Source organism: Arachis ipaensis, chromosome B3 (genome assembly GCF_059453495.1).
Source record: "Arachis ipaensis isolate K30076 ecotype BB chromosome B3, ASM5945349v1, whole genome shotgun sequence".
Lineage (NCBI taxonomy): Eukaryota > Viridiplantae > Streptophyta > Magnoliopsida > Fabales > Fabaceae > Arachis > Arachis ipaensis.
The window spans coordinates 24,718,115-24,729,284 of record NC_142438.1 but is presented as its reverse complement, the minus strand read 5'-3'; positions in this window follow the sequence as shown (position 1 = coordinate 24,729,284).

Here is an 11,170-nt window from a genome sequence, read left to right as displayed (position 1 = left end):
GTTAGCGACTTGCTAATAAATGCTTATAATTGCTCATCTATGTGTGTAGGAAAGAATTGAGGCTATTGAGCAACGTGATAAATCCTCTAGACTGTTGTCTCAGAATGATTCGCCTACCCAAGCTCTTAGAAAGGAGCACCCGGGTAGGATGTGTGGCATGGGGTTGGGGCCGACTTCTAGTCAAGTCTTCGGTATGAATGTCCATCAGCCGATCAATGATTTTGAAAGGGAGGAAACCCAAAGGGTGCTACTTGAACTACAAGCAGAGTTGGCAGCAGAGAAATTGAAAAGGAAGGCAGTGGAGGATGAAGTAGCAGCCGAGAAGACCAAAAGACAGGCAGCGGAGGATGAAGTAGCAGTCAAGAAGACCAAAAGACAGGCAGTGGAGGATGAAGTAGCAGCTGGGAAGGTCAGGATGCAGGCAATGGAAAGTGCTTTGATATGTTTACTTCAAGGGCAAGGTAGGAAGCTGCCATCAGACGTCGCTGCATGGATGAGTGCATTGGAGGGACAAAATAGAAAGTAGATCTTAGGATTATGGAACCTTTTTCTTCTTTCAGTTATAGAATTTTATGTTCTTGATTATGCAACTCTTAGTAAGGAGTACAGTTTGTTGATATTTGAATAATTATATTAATTAAATTAATGGTTTAGCTATTGTCGTTTACCTTGCAATTTATTTTTCGGGATATAAAATAATTTAACTTACTAATATTAAGAAGGATTAAAAAAAACGAAAAAAATGTACATTAAAATAAAAAACAGAGTGGTTTGCCAGTGTACAATACAGTATTTTTGCGGCCATTCAACCGAAAAATAGTGGCAGTTACGAACTAGCCGTTAGAAATTTGAAAATTCAGGTTGGGAGTTAGCGGCGGTTAAAACCGCCTTCAAAAAACATTGACCGTTAAACAGCAACGTTTTCAAACAGCCGGTAATTAAATTTGAACAAAACCGTGGCCATTAAACAGCGGCGGTTTCAAACCACTGAACATTTCGTGTGGATCACGGTTGTCCAGATCGCGGTGGTTTAAAACCACCACTAAACATTGCGACGTAAATTGCCGGGTTTTGTGGCGGTTGTACCAACGGTTCCTGAGAACCGCCGCAAAATCATATAACCACCCCCTAATAGGCGACACTTAACAAACCGCTGGAATCCAGTTTCGCGGCGGCTTAAAACCGCCGCAAATCACTCCAATAACTGCCGCTATTTCCCGCTTCCTTTGTAGTGACCGCAACCTCAGCTCCAAGCCACTTTCGCAGTAACCACAGCAACTCTAATCGCGATATACAACAACCGAAACTCAATCTTATAACAATTTGCACCACAAACCTCAGCGTGAGATAACAGAACAGTAACTTAAGAGCTTTCAAATAAAAAACGCTTACCGAAACGAAGAAAGAACGGATGAACTGAACGGCAGTAGCTCCGGTGTGGTTCCGGTGGCGGCAACTCGCGATAACTCCTAGCACAAACAGCCTCAGCTCAACTCTCATGGTAAAGGTGAACTTTAACGGATAAGGAAGCTGAAGACGGGTTAGCGCTTACCAAACGACACCGGCTTCAATGGCGGTTTTCAGCGGCCGCAGCAGCAACGTGGAGCTCCAGGGGTGGATCTAGCAGTGACGGCTCCTCAACGGTGACACACTCCACGGTGGCAGCTCCCTCGCGCGCGTCTCTCTCCCTCTCGCGAACGGCGACGGCGTCTGGCAGCAGGGAGGACGAACGGCGACGGCGACTTCTCCTCCTCGCACAACTCTCTCTCCATTTATGGTCTTCCTCGCAACGGTGATGGGTCGAGACGGACGGATCGGCGGTGACGGGTCGAGATGGACGGATTGGCGGTGACGGGTCAGACCCGCGCCTCTTCTTCCCATGGTTGAGCTCTCTCACGCTCGTTCTTCCTCTCTCTTCCCTCTGCCCTGAACGACGCCGATGGCGTCCTTCTTTCTCGGCAACAAGGACGACGGCTACAAGCCTGCGACCCTTTCACTCGCGAGCCATCCCTCTTCGTCGGCGTTGGTGGCAACAGCGGGATAGATTCGACGGCAGGGCACGGTGGCGCGGCGGCGAGGCGTGGTGGCAACGCCATTCCTCCCTCCGGATCTCCCTTCCCTGATTTCCCCCTTCTCCCTTTCTTTCTTTTACTTTGCAGCTACTGCTGCTGTGTTGTTAGGTGTGTTGCTTGCTGCTAGGCCTTGGGGGGGGGGAACGGGTAACTGGGTGAGGGTTTCAGGGTTAGGGTTGAAAATTAGGGTTTGAGTAGAAATTAAGTTTTAAGGTAATTTGGTCATTTCAAATAAAAATAGGAATAATATAATAATTAGAAATAATTTTTAATCCAACAATAATAATGTATAAAAATACTATTTGTTCATCAATTTCACAAATTATTTTTAATAAAATGTTCAAATCCAAAAACTAGAAATAATATACTTAATTTCTTCATTTTCCAAAACAGCAGTATTAATATTTAAAATATTAATTATTTAATTCAAATCATATAAAATTCTTATTATTTCATAACTATCAACTTTATGATTTAAATATAGAAAATAATTCAATAATTGTAAAATTGGATAATAATCTTAATTTATTTCAAATTCAATTAATCAAAACTTGCTTTAATTATCTTTAATAAAGAAATTTCTGACATTAAAATTACAAAAATATTGAATTTAAAATAAGCTCATGATAACCTTTTTTCAAAAGTTTTGGGCTTACAATTAGCTAGATTCTCTAATTTAATAATAAATAATTATATATGACTGTAACATAATTTGTATAATTTATATTTAATATAATTTATAACAAATTAGAATATTATATTTTTTCTAATAATATAATCATATACTTTTTTACTATTAATTGATTTAAAATATTATTACACGTATTTTAATTTTAATAATATATAAATATTAATATACACATTCCTTCCATAAATATAATTTTTCTAAGATTAGAAAAAATTATTAATTAATGATATAATAAAGAGCATCTAAATAGAATCATATCCAATACATTAGAAAATAAACTCTCAAATTAAGTACCTAAAACAAACTATAATCACAAGATTTTCAACAATGAAAAATTTGAAATATTATTTTTTTCAATATTCAATTTTAAAATTATGCTTAATAGACTAACATATTTATCCGTTCGTTAGAGTCTATACATTTAATTTTAATTCTTTTAAAATTAGAAAATAAATTATTAATTAATGATATAGTAAGTTAATTCTCTAATTTAAAAGCAAATAATTATGTACAATTATAATATAATTTGTATAATTTATATTTAGTATAATTAATAATAAATTAAAATATTATTTTTTTCTAATAATATAATTATATAGGTTGATATGATTAATTGATTTAAAATATTAATACATAGATTTTAACTTTAATAATATATAAATATTATCGTTCTCATAATCATATATTAATATGCGCATTCCTTCCGTAAGTATAGTGCTCTTAAAATTAGAAAAAAAAATTATTAATTAATAATATAATAAAAAATATCAAAATAAAATCATACTCAATACATCAAAAAATAAAATTTTAAAGTAACTACTTAAAACCAACTAATTACAAAATTTTAATAATAAAAAAATTTAATTTTTTTTTCAATATTCAATTTTAAAATTATGTTTAATAGACTAACATATTTACCTTTGAATTAAAGTCGATCCATTTAATTTTAATACTTTTAAAATTATAAAATAAATTATTAATTAATTATATAATGATTTGATTCACTAATTTAAGAACAAATATTTATTAAGTACGATGTAGTATAATTTTATAATTTATGTTTAGTATAATTAAAAATAAATTAAAATCTTATTTTTTTCTAATAATATAATCATAAGGTTGCTACTATACCAATAGTTGATTTAAAATATTAATACATATATAAATGTTAACTTTAATTAATAATATATAAATAATATCTTTTTCATAATCATGTATTAATGTATACGTTTCTTCTGTAAGTTTAATGCTTTTAAGATTAGAAAAAATAATTAATTAATAATATAATAAAGGATATTAAAATAAAATCATACATAATACATCAAGAAACATAATATCAAAATAATTACCTAAAACAAACTAACCATCAGATTTCTAATAGTAAAAAAATTTGAAAATTAGAGTATATATATTTATTCTCAAATTCAATTTAAAAATTATATTTAATAGACTAACATATTTATTCTTTAATCAGAGTATATATATTTAATATAATAATGTTAAAATTAAGAAATAAATTATTAATTAATGATATAATAATTTAATTTTCTAATTTAAAAACATATAATTATGTATAATTATAGTATAATTTGTATAATTTAAGTTTATATAATTAGTATTAAATTAGATGTTATCTTTCTCCTAATAATATAATCACATATAAATATCCTTGATTATTAAATAATACAAATATTTTAATTTTAATAATATATAAATATTATCTTTTTTGTAACAATATATTAATATCCTTAATAATTATTAAATATTAGTTATTAATATTATATAATATATTGATATACATAAAGTATTATGTAAAACACGTATTTACTATTTAGAGCACTTTTTTTTATATACACAATTAGTATTATTGACAAAGAAATATTATTATTATTTTAAATGATTCAATTTTATATTATTAATAGATTGAAAGTATATTAAAATGATATGACATATTATTGTATAAGCATTTGTTTTCCACTCAATTATTTGGATATATTACTGATAAAATAAATCATAAATAATAAAAAATAGAATTTAAAATTTAAAAAATAAATATTACATATTTAAATTAAATAGAATTAATTAATAAAGTGATATCAACTTTTAAATTTTTTTAAAATTAAACTAATTAAATCCTAATATTAGAATTAAGCTATTTAAATAATATCTAAGTTATTCAATTCTAGATCTTCGATGCATATATATTAGGATCATTACTAATAAAAATAGTTTGATCGGGTTGAATATATAAAATTTATGCAAATTCAGACTATCTTTTTGTTAAATAAGTATTATCATCTATTATCCATATGATGCATTGTAAATGATTTAAAAAATAATTTTGCTATAAGGACAAAAGATAAAATTAAGTAAAAATACTCATTATATAATTCAAAGACTAAAAATAAGGTTGGATTCATAAAAGAATGATAAATTTTTAATTGAAAAGGATGAATTTTGATTTAAAAAACGAAGAATATATTATTATTATTATTGTATGAAATAGTTAAGCAGGAAAAAATAAAACAAAAAATTTTGACTCTAGAATTTACACAAGAATCATTGTAATTATTAAATAGATATGATATAAAATATTATGGTTATATATTGACAATTAAATTTTATCATAATTAATTATTAAATATAAATAATATAAGCAAATCCTTCAGAAAATTGTTTGTAAATAGTGCACAAGATTCAAATTTGATTTCTCCATTCTCCTCCATCCTCCTCCATCGACTCATGTATACCAAATCATGATTAAGTATATGCGTGTTAAACTGTTGTAACACTTGATGAGTATACATGTTATTGTTAAGCTAATGTTTTTACTATATTTTTTTTTGCCCATTTAAATTTGACTGCAACTTGCTTATGGTTGGATGAAGTTTTATGATGAGATAAAGGCGATTCTTGGTAGAATGGTGAAACACAAAGTCTTTGGTTTCAAATAAAAAAATAGTTTTTTTTGTTCAAGTTTATCATGAGAAAAATATGTATTTTGTTTACTTATGTTTATTATTTATTTGATTTGGTAACTTAGTAAGTATGTTAATTGGCACTTAAAACACATTTCTATTTACCTGCAATACATATTATTGGCTTATTCTCCCTATATTGATTAAATTGAATTTAAATATTTAAATATTATTAGTGTGTGCTATACATCCTTCAACTGTATGTCATATAAATATAAGAAAAGTAAAAAATATATTTCTTTAGATATAGAAAAAGAGAATCTAAGAAAAACTCAATAAGGTATTGCTTTAGGTATTCGAAAAAGACAACCGCAAATAAATTTAGACAAGTGTTTCTTTAGGTATATGAAAAAACAACCAGAAAAATTTATACAAGTGTAGCTTTAGGTATTTGAAAAGGTAACTTAAAAAATCTGGATAAGTGTTGCTTTATGTATTAGAAAATACAACTCGTCAAAATTGTTGTCATAAAGTCTTTATTAAAGCATTGTGTTTGGGTCCTCTAAGAGTAGGGTTGGGGAGGAGGCCTCGAAGGCCATTAGCCCATTAGGGATTTTTTGTTTTTTTTTTTAATTCAAAACCGTCGTTTCACTGCCATCATGGCAGGAATTGGTCCAACTCAGCTTTCCGATGACAAATTATGGACAGAAAGTGTCTTAGGAACTACTTTGAGTCTCGGAATGTAACTTCGAGGACAAAGTAATTAACTATTAACTTCAGGGACCATTTTAAGGCTCTAGTGCAACTTCCAAGACAACTTTAAAACTTAACTCGTAAAATATATGGACACATGGTTTCTTGGTAAATATAACTTAAGGTATTTAGTTTTGTTTTCTATCAATTTTTTTATCAAATGCTAACACCATAAGACAGAACATTGAAATATACGAACATATGATTTTCTGTTTAGTTTAATATAATTCAACACATTTAGTTTCGTACGTTATAAGTTTTTTCTATCATATGCGAACATGATAGGACAGAACAATACAATTAGACATCCTATAACATTCCTTGAAAAGAAGGTTATTTCCATAGTAGAATTCCTACGTGTCATTCACCAAGTTAATTCTCACGAACTCTTTCTAATGTGCCTCCTAATACATATGGTCCATTCCCAAAACTACTCATTTTCATGCATTTTCTTTTGTTCATTTCACAATCCAATTATGTCTACTGTTACTTTATTTCAAATTTTTTAAATTTTAAAATTTTTCAAATTCATCATAATATGCAATGTCCATCATTTTCGTTATCACTCCATTTTTTGTTTCTCTTCCTCCTCTTCTCCTTCGGTTCTTTTTCATCTTCAGTTCTTCCACTTTTGTCTTTCTCCTCTTCTTCAGTTCATTTTTTCGTTCACCGATTCTGTTCTTCTTCTAATTCTTATTGTTCCTAATCCAAGTGGGATGTGGAGATTATAAAGTTTGTGTATGCACCAAGGTAGAGGATGTCGTTATACAATGTTACTGTACCTGATGGCTCCAACCTTTAGGGGAGTAGTCGCATTGGAGGCAACGCCAGCGGTGGTGGTAGGATTACGGTGGTGGATGAGGTGGTGACTGCTATGGTGGTGGAGGATGGTGGTCGCAGTAATTGCGGTGGAGTTCGTGGTAGTTATCGATGTTGTAATGATGGATGTGGAGAAAGAAGCGGCGGAAGTAGGGTGGCAAGCAAGGAAGCCCGTTCCACCCTGCCAGAAGCCCGCCCTTTGGTGGGCTGACCCGCCCCGCCCTGCCTAGTGAGGCGATTCCAGAATCCCAGCCCATCCCGCCTAACGGCGGGCCGGCGGGCTAAGCCCGCTAAAAATTCTCTTTTTATATTTTTATTTTTAACTATTAAATAATATATATATAAAGGCATAAAAAATCTCTTCTGTTTTTTACTTTTAACTATTATAATTTTTAAAAGTATAAACAAATTATAATTTTTATATTCACAAACATTAAAGTCTTTGTAGTTATAAATATCTAATAAACATAATTATAAACCAAGTTTTCATCCAAAACATAATTATAAATATTGTCTCTAAAACAAAATAAACATAATCTAAAACACTCAATTTTCATCTTCATTCTCTTGTAAGTTGGGTTGGGGGAAGTTGGGTTTTGGCAAAAAAAATTGTAAAAATACCCCTTGTCAAAAAAATACTAAGCCCAGCGAGAAAGCCTGCCCCGCCCCGTCAAAGCCCGCCAAAACCCGCAATTTAAGTGGTGCGGGTTAGGCGGACTTTTGCTATTTGTCGGTCCCAATTTTTCAACCCAGTCCGCCTTTTTTGGCGGGTTACACGGGCCGGTCCGGCGGGTTTAGGCCCGTTTGCCATCCTGAACAAAGTAGATCACTGGAAAGTAGTGAGTGGCAACCATAAAGAGTACATGCAGTGAGTCTATGAAAGCAGAGAACACAACAACGACAACCAGAACAGAGCTGCAGATCTAACCGGCGGCCAAAGCAGATTTGCATGGTTGTGATTTGTTATGTTTTAATTAATTAAATTGATAAATTATCTAAATGATTATTATTTGTTTAATTTGCAAATTTTATTGTTTCAAAATTTAAATTTTGAACTGAAAATTGATTTAAAAGAATTATTTGTGTATGTTTATTTTCATTATCCTCACAGATCATGTTTTTCAATTTTTTCTTCTCATTACTCTTGCTCTCGCTCTTTAATACCGTAGCGACAGTATTCGAGGGCAAAATCAAATCAGTGAGTCTCGCGATTAGTTTGTGATTTTTGGGTATTTTGTCATAGTAATGGTTTTTGAACTGGTTGCGATTATGGTTTTGTTGCGAATAGAGTTGTGATTTAATTTTCAGTTTGATGCCTATGTACTCTGGGTTGTTGAAAACTATGGCTTTTGTTTTAAACAGATGCAAATCTTCATGAAAGCCTTCCAAGATAGACTATCACCCTAGAGGTTGAAATTAAAATTCCGATACGATTGATAATGTCGAGGCTAAAATTCAGAAAAAAGAAGGAATCTCTCCTGACCAGCAAAGGCTAATTTTTGTTGGAAAACAACTTGAAGATGGTAGAAACAGATGGTAGAACCCTTGCCATCTACAACATTCATCCAAACTATACTAATGTGTGGCATTAATTAAGTTAAAACTTCAGATGATATAATTTTTTTTTGTCTGATTTTTACAGGATGATTGTACTTATATTTCCTTTTTATTCTCAGTTCCTTATCCACCTGCTGAAATTTTGGCAGTTGCAAGCAAAAAGGGAAAGTATTTGTTAATTATTTCATGGTAACTTAATTATTACATTAGATGTCATTAATTGTTGAACATTGCTTAGAAGTTAGAACCCATTCAACGCCTGAGCATTTATTGGTCATTGGGAGACTGTTGATTTTCTTTTTTCACTCCTTCTTTTTTAGGAAATTAACAACCGAGATATCGGGACTTCAATATTGAAAGGAAGATCTTGAATTGAATATAAAAAGATATGTGAATTCAACTTGATGATTTCTTTTTATTTCTTTCTCCTATATAATTAGTTACTACCTCTAATGTATCTAAATATTAGTTTGTCCGAACTGGTAGCTATTTTGAAAAGTAGAAAGTATATTTATCTGTGTTATTATGAGCTGTATTTACTGTACTCAATTACTCATGAACTAAATGAATTCAATGCTAGAAAGAAACCTGTGATTTTGTAACGAGGGAGTAACAATCTGGTGTAATTTTGTAACTATACTACTAACAATTTATATATACATTTATTGGTTTTTTTTATTCTTCATTTATTGATATGACTTATATATTTTCAATATAAATACAAGTTATTTTTGTCCCACTTTCCTTTCACATGATTATATTATGCATTCTATCATAGTTTTTTCTTGATGTGCATGTATATTTAAATACCCACCTTTCCATCAATATTTTATGAATATCAACAAGGAAAAGTATAGGAAACCAAGAATAAATCTGGAAACTATTGACAACAATAATTATTTATTATTTTTAAATTAAAATTAGAAAGGTCAATTAATTAGAAATTTGAAAATTAGGATTGTAACCGCTCGGAGTGTTTGCAACGTGAAGCAACAAGAGTCACACTACCCCCAATTCTCTATTACCTTCTCCGGTCATCAACAGCGTCCTCGAACTTGTGCCCTCACCGGAACGTCGTGCACACCGTTCGACACACTGTCGTCTTCGTTGTCACATTGTTCGTCCTTCACCACCGTCGTCTTTACCGCTACGCGGAACCCCCTTCCCATGGAGCTGCCACTGCTGCATCACGCCGTTAGTTGCACTGCTCAGAATGGTGCGGTGGTTCGCATCTGCGCCGCCGTCGCGGCCTCCACCCCGACGATCCTCTAGGCAGTGCCGGTGCCCTCCGCAACCAATTCCCGTCGCCGCAACGCGCTGTTTGCAAGAGCAATTTTTCCTCTGCAAGACTACTGCGGCACCCTCCCCCTCACGATCTGCATCGCTACCATCCACTGCAATGCGCTCCCTCTATCTCGTTTTCACCTTCTCAATTCGATCAACACCTTCACTAAAAGACACATGCATAAGGAGACACATACACAAAGACACTTCCAATAAAAAAGACACAGCCATAAAAAGTTGGCAGGAGTTGGTAGAATCCTTGTTGGTTACGTAGCGAGATTATATCAACATACAATTTTGTTTGTTCAAATTTGGTAAGCAAATAGCATAATCAACATTGGTTCTTACTTTTAAAGCATGCGGTTATTCAATAAGGTCATATAATTGTAAAGCTAAATAGTTAAGACATTTTCTATGACCATACTCTTAAAATATTTCATGTATCCAATTATTTTCTACATTCCCGTGCATGGCATGGGCTAATTCCTGGATTGATTTGATAGTCAAATATTTTAGTTAATTAGTTTAATAATGATCCATATAGAGACAAACCAATTTAAAACACAAATTGTACAATTCATTGAACTTAATTTGTCTATGGACAATTGAAAAACCAACTTCTTTTATGATTAGATGTTTGCTGCTGATGTTTCTACAATATTTTGGATCTATTGAATTATTTAGTAGTTTATTCATATGAACTTTTTCTTTAAATTGTCACAATTTCTTCTTTATAAAAGAATTTGAAGTCATAATATGAATCAAGTGATCTTTGTGATTTTGCTAATGTTGTTGGAATCTTTATATAACGCTTATTTTGTATCACTTGAGAACAATTATCAATAATTACTTTTTTGTATATTATTTGCTCTTTTTAGTGTTCTATTTTGTTCCTTTTGACATTGTTTTCTTATAATATGCAATGAACCAATAATAGAAATAATGGTAATGATTTTAATTCCCTACTTTGCCTGTTTTCCCATTGATATGCTTTTTTCTTTTTTTGTTTTTTAGAATATGAAAGTTAAGCCTGAGGTTGTTACATCTTGATGATAACATACATTAAAAAGAAGGTTATG